This window comes from Ovis canadensis, chromosome 4, assembly GCF_042477335.2.
Source record: "Ovis canadensis isolate MfBH-ARS-UI-01 breed Bighorn chromosome 4, ARS-UI_OviCan_v2, whole genome shotgun sequence".
Classification (NCBI taxonomy): Eukaryota; Metazoa; Chordata; class Mammalia; order Artiodactyla; family Bovidae; genus Ovis; species Ovis canadensis.
This window is the reverse complement of record NC_091248.1, coordinates 107737511-107752263: the sequence shown is the minus strand read 5'-3', so window position 1 is coordinate 107752263 and position 14753 is coordinate 107737511.

Sequence of the window (14753 nt, the reverse complement as noted above, 5' to 3'; positions counted from 1 at the left end):
GGAAAGTTCTATTACTTATTATTTAATGATGAAGGATATTGATGGATTATCAGCAACCTCTGCAAAGAAGACATGTCACAAAATTACTCCCTCTGACACCCACAGTAAACACATAATATTTTTTAATAGCAAAATTTTAACTATTGACAGTCTAACCAGGAAAGAGGTTAAATGGTGGTCAAAGGATAGGGAAAACATAAAATCTGGGTATGGCCTGATAATAAAGAAAGCAAGTAAATATAATTGTGTGTGTTCTCACAGATTACCTGCCACCCCCAACAGGAGAGAGACAACCAGAGAGATGAGTAATAAGCTTCAGGGACACAGCAGTAAAGAAAATCTTCCAGAGTAGAACCCCTTATTGATCACAGCACTGTCTCTGCAGAGGCAGAAAAGCTCAGCTAGGCTCATCATTTTTCAGATTTCCAGGCTGAACTGACAAAGATTATTCCATGAGAACAGGGTGCATCTCCAGCTAGAGAGAAGAACATTTAAAAGGCCATCAGGAGAGAGAGCACAGCCCAGAATCTCACCTGGACAGACAGTCCGGAAGAGATTGGATATGTAAAGTGAGGGCAGAACAAGCAAGATGGAGCTGGGGGACTGGGAAGGGGTAGGAGGGGGCCTCGGCGGGAGCAATGGTCCTCCTGGGATGGCACCAGGGAGCGAGTGATGCTGCAGGAACTTGTTTCTCTGATAGGTAAAGAGAAGGTGTGGGACCAGCACAGCAAAGGAGCCTCTGGGAGTAGCCCCAGAGTGAGGAGAGAGCAGGAGAAAGTGGAGATAGCAAAGTAAGCTAAAAATCGTTATCTGTTCAAGTATCATCAAGTCAACCAGAAAATACCTGGAAGGTCAATATTCCAATATGATGGCATCAGCCTTGTCAGACTCAAGTTCCCTTTTCATGGTAAATATTTTTTATAATACATCTTTTGCTGTTCTGAAATAAAATTCAGTGATTATATCCTTACAGAAATATATACATATGTAGTTTTAAGAAATCGATGTGCTTCAGTCTTATGTGGCAGCCTGAAGGGAGTGGAGTTTGGGGGAGAATGGATATACATATATATATATGGCTGAGTCCCTTTGCTTTTCACCTGAAACTATCACAACACTGTTAATTGGCTATATTCCAACTCAAAATAAAAAACTTTAAAAAAAGAGAGAGAGAAAGAAAAAAATCAATGTGTTAGCCTGTCATGTAAAAGGAAAAAAATATAATAAAAATATATATTCCAACGTGTAAATTTTTGCATACAACTTGCAAAAGTCACAATGAAATCTAATCAGAAACTTTTACTCAGAAAATAATGAAATCTAATCAAAGACTTAGAATGCAGCTGTAATAACAAAAAAATACCCTTGAAGATGTATTGAACTGGGTACTGAAAAGCAGTAGAACTCCACTATAGACAGATAATGAGGTTCCAAATAGTCAATTGGTTGGTGGGGCATTATTCTGAAGTTAATAAAATGCCTGGGGCTAGGCTACTCAGCCAAGGGGCTAGGAGACGCAGATCTGATCCACTGGGGTCCCGGCTGTGGTGTGGTGCCCCCTCGTGCAGCCTGCTTACCTAGGCCAGAAAGCAGGGCTTGGGCTTGGGTTGGGCCCCTGGTATAGCAACTAGGCTGGGCTAAGCCTGCAACCAAAGGTCTCAGTGATGATGACTAACAGAAATGGGCACAACAGGGATGGACACTCATGAAAAGAGGCCCAGAGGCCATCGACCCCACTGCCCTCTGGACTTTGAGACTCACGAGCTGCCCAAAGCTCATGCCAAGCTGTTCTGGGCTTTACTTTTCTCGTCTGTAAGGTATAGTTCAAAATAACAGCTATCATCTCACCCAACTGGGAAAATTACAGTAGACTGTAGAAGTGGAGACACTTTTTGAAAAACCCAAAGCATTTACAAATGGGACATCCTGAGGATGGGTGTGTGAAGATCTCATACCACTAGGGGCCACGTTCTTCTTGCATTCAGATGTGGCCCTTGAGAGGAATGCGACAGAAATTCCTTTCCTTTGTTGTGCAAGGCAGCATGCTTGACTGGAGACTTTAGGGGGCTATAAGAGGGCTTCCCTGATAGCTCAATGGTAAAGAATCCACCTGCCAATGCAGAAGACATGGCTTCGATCCCTAGGTCAGGAAGATCCCCTGGAAAAGGAAATGGCAACCCACTCCAGTATTCTTGCCTGGGAAACCCATGGACAGAGGAGGCTGGCGGGCTACAGTCTATTTGACTGCAAATGAGTTGGACACGACTAAACAACCACAGCAAGACCAACTTCGAATAAACTATGACTACTTGTTTGTCAAGGACACATGGTGTGTTTCCAGTTACTGTTGCAACTATTAACATTCAAAAACAGTATTTTGTCTGGGAGCATCGTGAAAAAATGTATCTCTCCAATGGGGAAATTAATTGATTTATTCTAAGTCAAACAGGAATCAGAAACAGATTCGAAAACCTAAACTGAAACCTCTCGGTATATTTCTAGATTGTTGTGTTTCTCGTTGTTTCCATTCAAGAAATAGCTCCAGTAAGTGCCCTTAGCCTTAATAATTCTAAATTTTCATTTAAAATTTTCATTTTAGGGAGTTTTACCATTCTCAGTATTTGTTTTTCTCTTTTGAAACCATAGTCTTGGATTTCTCAAGGTTGACCCCTTGTGGGCTTTTTTTTTTTTTAAAGTAAGATAACGAAGACTTTATTTGGGGCAGGAGGGGTGAGGGTTAACACAACAGGTATAGGGACCACCACGATGGAATTTTGCAACTGAGGAGAGAAATTGCATCAACTCTGACTACAGCATGGATGCGCGTGCTCAGTTGCTCAGTTGTGTCCAACTCTTTGTGACCCCATTGTTTGTAGCCCGCCAGGCTCCTCTGTCCATGGGATTCTCCAGGCAAGAATACTGGAGTGGGTTGCCACTTCCTCCTTCAGGAGATCTTCCCGACCCAGGGATGGAACCTGTGTCTCCTGCATTGGCAGGCAGATTCTTTACCACTGAGTCACCTGAGAAGCCTTATTGGTGGCATTTTATAGCCAAAAAACAGGGTGGGGAGCAGTGGATGGAAATTTACTGGGAGGAAACATCAGGGGTAAGGAGGAAAGTGAAGAGGAACTAAAGAGCTTCTTGATAAAAGTGAAAGAGGAGAGTGAAAAAGTTGGCTTAAAGTTCAACATTCAGAAAACTAAGATCATGGCATCTGATCCCATCACTTCATGGGAAATAGATGGGGAAACAGTGGAAACAGTGGCTGACTTTATTTTTGGGGGCTCCAAAATCACTGCAGAGGGTGATTGCAGCCATGGAATTAAAAGATGCTTACTTCTTGGAAGGAAAGTTATGACCAACTTACACAGCATATTAAAAAGCAGAGACATTACTTTGCCAACAAAGGTCTATTTAGTCAAGGTTATGTTTTTTTCAGTAGTCATGTATGGATGTGAGAGTTGGACTGTGATGAAAGCTGAGCGCCGAAGAATTGATGCTTTTGAACTGTGGTGTTGGAGAAGACTCTTGAGAGTCTGTTGGACTGCAAGAAGATCCAACCAGTCCATCCTAAAGGAGATCAGTCCTGAGTGTTCATTGGAAGGACTGATGTTGAAGCTGAAACTCCAATCCTTTGGCCACCTCATGCGAAGAGCTGACTCATTTGAAAAGACCTGATGCTTGGAAAGATTGAAGGCAGAAGAAGAAGGGTGCGACAGAGGATGAGATGGTTGGATGGCATCACCGACTCGATGGACATGAGTTTGAGCAAGCTCTGGGAGTTGGAGATGGACAGGGAGGCCTGGCATGCTACAGTCCATGGGGTCGCAGAGTCGGACATGACTGAGCGACTGAACTGAACTGACCTGAAGGAGGAGTCTAGCTAAACTGAAGTGACAGGATTCTTGCTGAAGATGAGACATGTGTTGTTTTGTTTTTCTAAATCAATGCTCTGTGGTTCTGGGAGTTCATTAGTGGATGCCTTGGTGGCCCCAGGATGCAGATCAGGATGGCTCATGTCTACATATTCTCTGTCCCCAGGTTCTCTGCTTCTCCCACCTGCTGCCTCATCACTACTAGAGTCTTAATGGAATTGCTGTTGATTATTTTTCTTGAGATTTACAGGGCATTTGTGAAGCTTTCATCTCATTTCCATCACACATTTTAAGTGGGTCCCTCTTGGTATTATTCCTTGAGGACATTTTCTCTTGTCTCTGAATTCCATTTCAGAAACTTTAACAGGGATTCTTACATTGTTTGGGGGATGGGTTTTGCAAGTGTCATGTCCTGGTGGGCTCTATATGACTCTGGATAACAATGTTTTATTCCTTTTCCCTTTTAAATGATGTGCTTATTGGCCCTTAAAAGCTTTACTAATCCTTTATGTTGTGTTATTTTCATCTAAGAAATAGTCTCTGGGAAGTCAGTTTCACTAAGCTCATTCAGCAAAGATTATAGTTTCTTCCCTTGTTTCAGGGGAGGAACAATGTGGGGCAGCCAGGACTGGCCATGGCAGAAATGGAGTCACTTAACAGCTTTTAACTGGGTATCTAGTAGGAACCAGGCACTGGAGGAAACAGATGAATAAGACACCCATGTTTGCCATGTTTACACAGCATCCACTTTTCTGGGGATAGCAGCGCATCAATTAGACTTCATGTTTGTAGGCACAGGAAGCGACAGGCTCACCTAAGCAAAACAGAGTTCACTGGAAGGCTTTTGGAAGGTCTTGACAACAGCTGAAAGTTATGGGAACCAGACGAGGGATTTGGGATTCTTGGCAGGAATCAAAAGAGGACAAGAAGCTGGATGGATGCCCAGCCCTGTCACACAGCCAGCACTGCTTGGTCAGGAGGCTGTCCCCACCACCATACCTTCATTTAGTGGGGATGAGGGACACCCCTGATCAAGATATAAAATTCAGGAGGGAGCATCCAGTTAGCTAAAGTTCATAATGGCCCTAGGGGTGAGGGGAGGGCATGGTTACTGGAACTAGGAAAGAGAATTGAGTGGAAGAGGCTGCCACAAGAAGAACAATTTCCTTCTACTGAGGGACACACAGCTAGCCTCATGTTACTGCAAGAGAGGAAATAATTGTCTTGATTCCATTCTCCTCTCACCCTCTCATCTCCTACCTGGACTTCCCACTGGCCAAATCCATCTGGAGACCAGAGGCAATGAGACCATTGATGTAGTCTATGGTCTTGTAGAACGGGCAGAAACCGTATGGTTCTGGCCACAGAGAGGGTGAAGAAGGGAGAGAGTGGGTTTGGATGGAAAAGAGAAGATAACTGGCACAGGCAGGCAACAAGGCCCAAGAGAGGTTCCTGGGACTTTGAATGTTAAATGGAAAAACATAAGGACGGAGAACTTGGTGGAGCCTTGTTCAAGCTGGTAACAGTGTCCCAAGCAAAGTGTGGATTAAATCCACGTCCTGCACCCTTGGTGCTGCTCTGAGTCTGCATTTTCTATTTTTTTTTTTTTGAGAGAGGGGGTTCTGCATTTTCTAAGCCTGTTTCTCTAATTGTCTCTGATTCTGTGCTGTGCTATGCTTAGTTGCTCAGTGGTGTCTGACTCTTTGCGACCCCATGGACTGTAGCCCACCAGGAACCTCTGTTCATGGAATTCTCCAGGTAGGAATACTGGAGTGAGTTGCCACGCCCTCCTCCAGGGGATCTTCCCAACCCCAGGGATCAAGCCCAGGTCTGCCCGCGTTGCGGACAGATTCTTTATCGTCCAGGGAAGCCCAAGAATACTGGAGTGGGTAGCCTATCCCTTCTCTAGGGGATCTTCCCAACCCAGGAATTGAGCTGGGGATCTCCTGGATTGCAGCCGAATTCTTTACCAGCTGAGCTATCAAAAAAGTGAGGGACACAAAACCCAAGCTCCTTCTAAACTTAGAGAAATTCCTATTGCTTGCAACTGAAAGGTTATATGTCCCTGGGGAGTTAATTTTATCCTAACAAGACGCAATAGAATTCAGCAAGATTCCAGCAATATTCTAGGTTGGGAACTTAACTGTCAATGGCCTGCAGCTAATTATAAGTTGTTGATAACAAGGATCATTTGTTGGCTGAGGGTATCTGGTGAACGAGGTGGCTGCTGCCTTCGGACAACGTAAAGGGTATGAAGAACTCCTGGATACCGGGGTACAATGGGTGCTTCTGATGACACTGAATAACTCAAAGAAAGAGACAAAAAAGTTCAAAGAAAAAGAACTCAGAATCCAAGTTCCTTGGGTTGTTGAATTTTGAAGACTGCCAAAGTCATAGCTTCAATCGAGTCTTTAATGTAAAAGAAAGGCATGATTAAACAGAGTGAAAATTAGGGATGAATTCTAGAGACTTAGAAGATCCAAACCCTCAAATCCTTCTGGAAATTTCCCACTGCCTAATCCCTTATGAGAAGAAGGCTTTCCTTTCTTGCAGGAGGATGCTAAAATTTCCTCTCAGAGTTAGGAGACTGATAAGCAGAATTCAGTTCCACAATGCCCAGTGGGTGTGGGTAGGTAAGTGTAGGAATCAATGTAGGGAAGAGAAAGTATTTACCCATGAAAACATATGGTAGGAATTTGATGATTTGTATGTGCAAAGTCTGGAAGTATCTATTATAATAAATTTAAGGCACTCCATCAAGGAGGGACAGCATAATTTTAGATAGAGCTGGTTTATTGAAATGGGTCCGCTTACCACGGATTATGTAATGAATGCTATTTCTCCCAGCTCTGTGTGTTTCTAATTGTTTGCTGTGTTGGCTTAAATGAGCTTGGATTCAACCTGGTTTACATTAAAGAACAATGACAGGCCAGAAATTCCTTGATAGGATGTAGAAAAAGGAATTCAAGGCTTTGGGAGACAAGAATGCTGACTCATCTATCATGTATCTCCTCTGCCCCAGCCTAACTCTGTCCTTTGAGAAGACTCTGAATACTTACACATCTCCAAGGTTTTTGCAAATGTTATTTATTTATCTGGCTGCCTCAGGTCTTAGTTGCATCATGTGGTATCTTTCGTTGCGAGGCACAGACTTTCTAGTTATGGTGCCATGGGCTTAGTTGCTCTGCAGCATGTGGGATCTTAGTTCCTTGATTAGGGATCGAACCCATGTTCCCTGCATTGCAAGGCAGGTTTTTAACCACTGGACCACCAGTGAAGTCCCTATCTCCAAGATTTTGAGAAAGTATTAGAATGTTTAATTAGGCTAGTTGTAAGCCTGTAAATGGGCTCCACTGGAGACTTTAGTGGAGAAAAGAGGATTCTGGAAAGCACTTGAGGACCAGAAGCATAGTCAGGTTTGGTAATCAGAGGGCTTTTGAGATCTGGGACTGTGCTTACTTAATTAAGGGTGCTTTGGGGACATTTTCAAGACTTCTGGCTGCTGTACTTCTATTTGGGGATTTACACATCATGAGTTTCACTTTCCTGGGGAGGAAGCCAGACCTTACTTCCCCAGCCTCTGTTTCAGCTCAGGTACATCCTGTCACCTGGGTTCTGCCAAGCAGACTCACTTATTTGGGAGTGAGAACATAAGGAAGCCAGCGCTGCACAGTCTTGTTTTCCGGACCAGGTGGCTGTAGAAGTGTCTGATATTAAAAGACAGCGATGGCAGACTCTCGGCCTAGCATCACTGGGGGGAGCTGTAGTGTTTGTGTTGTAGTCGGGCATGGGGTCTTTGTTGGGGCAGTCCTACCGTGGGTGGGCCATCATTCCTTGTGCTGGCTGGATAAGCCTTCAAGCCGTTTCTCTCTCGTCTTTCTTGAGAGTGTGTCAGCTACTGGATATCCTGTCAAATGTTCATTTTGCACCTGAACTTCAGAGTTGGTTGTGGACACCTGAAAAATAAAAACTGAGGACTTCCCTGGTGGTTCAGTGGTTGTCTCTGGGCTTTCAATGCAGGGGGTGTGGGTTTGATCCCTGGTCGGGGAATTAAGGTCCTACATGGCATGTTGTTCAGTTGTTCAGTCACTAAGTTTTGTCCAACTCTTTGTGACCCCATGGACTGCAGCATGCCAGGCTTCCCTGTCCTTCACTCTCTCCTGGAGTTTGCTCAAACTCATGTTCATTGAGTTGGTGATGCCATCCAACCATCTCATCCTCTGTCATAGTATTATGAATAATCACAGACAAGGCATATACTTAAATTGTACTTCTTTTTAGTACAACTTTTTCCTCTTCAAGTTAATAATTGTAACATTGTCTTATTTGCTTGGTTTAAAAACTAATTATTTATTTGGCTGCACTGGGACTTTATTTGGCTCACAGGATCTTTGTTGCCACATTCAAACTTTTAGATGCAGCATGTGAGATCTAATTCTCTGACCTGGGATTGAACCCCAGGCCCCCTGCACTGATAGCTCAGAGTCTTACAAACTGGACCACCAGGAACATCCCTACTTGGTTTTATATACTATTCCTAATGTACCTCTTCCCAGGTGGTGCTAGTGGTAAAGAATCTGCTTCCAAATGCAAGAGACACGAGACCCAGGTTTGATCCCTGGGTTGGGACAATCCCCTGGAGGAGGAGATGGCACCCCACTCCAGTATTCTTGCCTGGAGAATCCCATGGACAGAGGACAGAGGCATATTTAGCAGAGTCCTTTCTTGCTCCAATAAGAACTGACTGTTCTGCTGTCATTCTGGCATCTCCCTCCACCAACATCCTGGATTTCCTTCACTTCCATCCTACATTGAATCCATCCTTTTCCTGGATCCGTGTTTTCCTTCTTCTGAGGAATTTTAATGCAGCGCATCCTCCAGAAGTCTTCGAAGGAAGGGTTGTATGAAAAAAATTTCATAAGTTACATCTCCAAAGTTTGGGCCTTTTAATACCTAAGGATGGAAATGATTCCACCAGAGGCACAAAAATCATTCTACTGATTGAGACTGATGCTGCTATTTTGGGCTCCACTTGCCATTAGCGGAGCATGGTGATTATGTATAAAAGGGGGTTCTGGAGGCATTTGAGAAGCACTGACTCATTATCAAAGGCAAAAGTGTTGTAAAAACAACATGGGGGCAAGGAGGAGTAGGCATGGAGCCCAAAAGATCCACAGCACCTGCTCAGTTAACAGAAGAGCACGAGAGCCTACACAGCCAGACCAGTGAGGGCTTTAGGGGTTTGGTTTTTTTGTTGTTGTTTTGGCTGCACTGGGGGGCATGCAGGATCTTAGTTCCCTGACCAAAGGTCAAACCCATCCCCCCTGCAGTGGAAATGCAGAGTCTTAACCACTGGACCACAAGGGAAATCTAAACCTAAAGAATTGAGTTTTAAGGATTTTCAAGAATTAAGTTTTATGGTCTTCCTACCAAGAGAAGAACCCCATCTAGCTGAGATGCTTGTCAAAGCAAAAGGTACATGGAATGCGTAATAAAGAAATAAATGCTATCCTGTTGTCCAGTCGCTTAGTCGTGTCCAGCTCTTTGAGACCCCATGGACTGTAGCACACCAGGCTTCCCTGTCTTTCACTATCTCCCAGAGTTTGCTCAAACTCATGTCCATTGAGTCGGTGATGCCGTTTAACCATCTCATTCTCTGTTGTCCCCTTCTCCTCCTGCCTTCAATACTTATTAGCATCAGGGTCTTTTCCAATGGGTCAGCTCTTCACATCAGCTGGCCAAAGTATTGGAGCTTCAGCTTCAGCAACAGTCCTTCCAATGAATATTAAGGATTCATTTCCTTTAGGATTGACTGGTTTGATCCCTTGCTGTCCAAGGGAATCTCAAGAGTCCTCTCCGTACCACAGTTCGAAAGCATCAGTTCTTTAGCACCCAGTCTTCTTTATGACCCAACTCTCACATCTGTACACAACTACTGGAAAAACCATAGCTTTGACTAGACAGACCTTTGTCAGAAAAGAGATGTCTCTGCTTTTTAAAACATTGTCTAGGTTTGTCATAGCTTTTCTCCCAAGGAACAAGTGTCTTTTAATTTCATGGCTGTAGTCACCATCTGCAGTGACTTTGGAGCCCAAGAAAATAAATTCTGCCACCGTTTCCATTTTTTCCCTATCTATTTGCCATGAAGTGATGGGACCCAATGCCATGATCTTAGTTTTTGGGATGTTGAGTTTTAAGGCAGCTTTTTCACTCTCCTCTTTCACTTTCATCAAAAGACTCTTTAGTTCTTCTTTGCTTTCTGCCATAAGTGTGGTGTCATCTGCCTATCTGAGGTTAATGATATTTCTCCCAGCAATCTTGATTCCAGACTGTGCTTCATCCAGCCCAGTGTTTCTCATGATGTACTCTGTATATAAGTTAAATAAACAGTGTGACAATATACAGCCTTGATGAAATCCTTTCCCAATTTGGAACCAGTCCATAGTTACAGTCTGATTCTAACTGTTGCTTCTTAACCAGCAGACAGGTTTCTGAGGAGGAAGGTAAGGTGGTCTGGTATTCTCATCTCTTCAAAAATTTTCCACAATTAGTTGTGATCCACACAATCAAGCATAGTCAATGAAGCAGAAATAGATGTTTTTCTGGAATCCTTTTGCTTTCTCTATGATCAAATGGATATTGGTAATTTGATCTCTGGTTCCTCTGCCTTTTTTAAACCCAGCTTGTACATATGGAAGTTCTTGGTTCATGTACTGTTGAAGCCTAGCTTGAAGGATTTTGAGCATTACCTTACTCAAAAAATGTGTTCATGTGTGATATGAGCACAATTGTGCGATTGTTTGAACATTCTTTGGCATTACTTTTCTTTGGGATTGGAATGAAAACTGACCTTTTCCAGTCCTGTGGCCACTGCTGAGTTTTCCAAATTTGCTGGCATATGAGTGCAGCACTTTCACAGCATCATCTTTTAGGATGCAAACTAGCTCAGCTGGAATCCCATCACCTCCACTGGCTTTGTGTGTAGTGATGCTTCCTCAGGCCCACTTGACTTCACACTCCAGGATGTCTGGCTCTAGACATGGTGTGAGTGAGTGATCATACCTCACTGAGTCATTAAGACCTTTTTTGTACAGTCCTTCTGGGTATTCTTGCCACCTCTTTCTAATCTATTCTGCTTCTGTTAGGTCCTTGCCATTTCTGTCCTTTATTGTACCCGTCATTGCATGAAATGTTCTCTTGGTATCTCTAATTTTCTTGAAGAGATCTCTAGTCTTTCCCATCCCACTATTTTCCTCTATTTCGTTGCTTTGTTCACTTAAGAAGGCTTTCTTATCTCTCCTTGATATTCTTTGGAACTCTGCATTCTGTCAGGTAAACCTTTCCCTTTCTCCTTTGCCTTTCCTTTCTCTTCTTTTCTCAGCTATTTGTAAGGCCACCTCAGACAACCATTTTGTCTTCTTGCATTTCTTTTTCTTTGAGATGGTTTTGGTCACCACCTCTGTTCAGTGTTACAAACCCCTGTCCATAGATCTTCAGGCACTCTGTCTATCAGGTCTAATTTCTTGAATCTATTTGTCACTTCCACTGTATAATAAATAAATACTAGCTACTGCCTGGTCATCAAGATGCAGAAGCAAGAATTTCAACCTCTATTTCTTTCTTTGTGATGAAATATATTATTTAAGTTATTCCTTCTCTCATTACCATACATAGGATGTATCTGTGGCATTTCAATTTACCACTTGGTATAGAAGTTTTGGAATATAAAGGTAGGATAGCAACAAGCCAGGGGAAGAATGGACCTTGCCTCTTGAACCCAGATCTGGAAATGGATGCAGTGATTGAGGAAGTTTTGTGTTTTCTCTAAAAAGAAAGATCCTCCCCATCCCCAAACATAGGCATTATGAAAGCTGAAGATTTTTTTTCTTTAATATTTATTTTTATTTATTTAACTTATTTAGCTGCACAGGGTCTTAGTTGCAGCATGTGAAATTTTTTTAGCTGTGGCATGTGGGATCTAGTTCCCCAACCAGGGATTGAACCTGGGCCCCCTGCATTGAGAGCTTAGCCACTGGACCAGCAGGAAGTCCCTGAAGATTATTTTTAATAGTGGAAAAATGATATTGGGTTGGCCAATAGTGAAAAAAATCAGACTGAATGTTGGGGTTTGGACAGTGTTGGAGACAAACCCAGGTCTCACAGAGGATAGCAGAGAGAAGCAGAGCAATGACTGCAAAGAAAACGACTAAGGAAGAAAGCAGACTGATTTACGACAATCCCAAAGGCACCCAAAGTAGACTCGCAGAGTGAATGGATGAAAGCAAGACAGTTTGTTACCAACAGCACAGCAAACAGAGGAGCCTCAGCATGATAATACAAGCTGCCCGGCCCCCAGTGCCCACAGAACAGGATGGGCCCAGTGAGCCCCATACCCACAGTGAACTGCGCTGCAGCTGAGGAACCAGGGCTGAGGGCTCAGCAAACAGCAACTGTAACCAAACCAGTGCCCGCTCCTAGAGCAAGTCATTGTAGTCACGGGTTGGTCACTTCCCCTGTTGAATTGCCTATGTGGCTAGCTCTAGAAATGGCTCAAGGTCATAGGAGAGTTAGGCCTAAAAACCTGGGCTTCCTCATTAAGGATATACAGACTTGCTTGAGGCTGATGGCAGAGCTCCTGTCCAAATTCAGAGCAAAGAGTCAGACTGTGGTGGGCACGTGTTATCATCCTCCAGTAGACATCCATTCCCCTAATTGCTCTTTCATGCTGCTGCTGCTGCTGCTAAGTCGCTTCAGTCGTGTCCAACTCTGTGCGACCCCATAGACGGCAGCCCACCAGGCTCCCCCATCCCTGGGATTCTCCAGGCAAGAACACTGGAGTGGGTTGCTATTGCCTTCTCCAATGCATGAAAGAGGAAAGTGAAAAGTGAAAATGAAGTCGCTCAGTCATGTCTGACTCTTAGCAACCCCATGGACTGCAGCCTACCAGGCTCCTCTGTCCATGGGATTTTCTAGGCAAGAGTACTGTTCTTTCATAAGGGCCCTCAATTGCCTTTGGGGAAACCACACAGTCTGCTGCAGCATTTGAAGAGATGTTCAACTGGATATCCTTACCTGAACCCCCAGAGCTCTGCTGGTGTCAGCGCATTCCAAGACTGGCTCCCAAGACTGGCTTTCAGCTGGCCCTTCAATCCCATGGGCCAACTCATATTCTCCCAATAAGTTCCTTTAGGTTTAAATTAGAGTCAGCTTCTCTTATTGGAATCAAAAGACTTTAATATAAAATGGATCCTCTTCTTAAAGGTGTCCTAGTCCCTCCAAGGAAACAGATATGCAAGCAACTACAGTAATGTGAGAAATGCTATAGTACAGGCACACACAGGGCACAATGGTAGCCTAGAAGAACTCCATCATAAGGACAAGTATCTTGAGAGCAATGTGAGAACAAGTAGAAAACGCAAGAAAAGATATTTGAATCGAGTGAAGGATGTGCAACATCTTGCAACATCTAAACACGTGGTGCCTTACGGAAACCACAAGAAATTTGGCATGGTGGAAGCAGCTGACTCACGGGGAGCAGCGCTCAGTGGGGAGGCTGGAGAGATAAGCCTGGTCATTTCATATCAGAGTTTGGTTTTATCAAGGGTGAGGTTATAGTCAGATCTGTGGTTCAGAAAGACAGCTTTTTAGACATATGAAAGGGAAATGGATTGGGAAGAAATCAGAGTCATCAAGAGTATGGTCTTTGCTCTGCTATCGGTCCCTTTATGGCCTTGAACAAGTTCTTGACCCCTCTGTCCCTCGGGTTCATCATCTATCAAAATGTGATCCTTAGAATATCTCTATTCCAATGAGTTGGGTCATTTAAGTGATCTTTGTAAAGTCTTGGCATAGTGTTTGGCCTATAGTAGGTTTCTAATGAAATTAGCTGTTACTGCTACAGTGATGACAGAATCTGGGAGCCCGATTGGAGTTATCACAGTAATCTAGGTGAGAGTTGATGGAGGCTTAAACCAAGGCAATAGAAGTGAGGATGGAGATCTCCTAAACATTTGTGAACACACATTATTAGTAGAGTGATTCACTATTCCTATAGGGATGCTTTTGAGAGTGGAATGGGTTCATGTTAATAATGATACTAGAAGAACAGGCATAAATTGGGAAGTGTGGTCACCCTTCACATGAATCTCTTCTAAGTTCTGCTTCCGGATGTCCTTCATCAGCACCAACAATGCTCGGCTGATTTGACTGTTAGCACATGAAAGGAACATTTGTTGTTTTTATTGGAGGCAGAGAGAAACCAACAAACCCTGGGCAACCTCTTGGCTCAGATGTCTTTTCTGATCCAGTCTAGCCTGGATTTGTCCTGTGCCATGCTAAGTCACTTCGGTCATGCTGACTCTTTGCGACCCTATGGACTGTAGCCCTCCAGGCTCCCCTGTCTTTGGGGATTCTCCAGGCAAGAATACTGGGGTGGGTTGCCATGCCCTCCTCCAGGGGATCTGCCCCTCCCAGGGAAAGAACCCAGGTCTCAGGTCTCTTGCATTGGCAGGCAGGTTCTTTACCACTAGTGCTACCTGGGAAGTCCCTCTAGCTGGGATTTACCACTCAGCATAACTGAGTATGCACGGAGGCAGGGGGAAAGGGGGAGGGCAGTCATGCTCTTTCTGCCTCTCTCACTCTATTACGTGGAGAAGGCAATGGCACCCCACTCCAGTCCTCTTGCCTGGCAAATCCCATGGACGGAGGAGCCTGGTGGGCTGCAGTCCATGGGGTCGCTAAGAGTCAGAAACAACTGAGCGACTTCCCTTTCACTTTTCAGTTTCATGCATTGGAGAAGGAAATGGCACCCCACTCCAGTGTTTTTGCCTGGAGAATCCCAGGGACGGAGGAGCCTGGTGGGCTGATGTCTATGGGGTC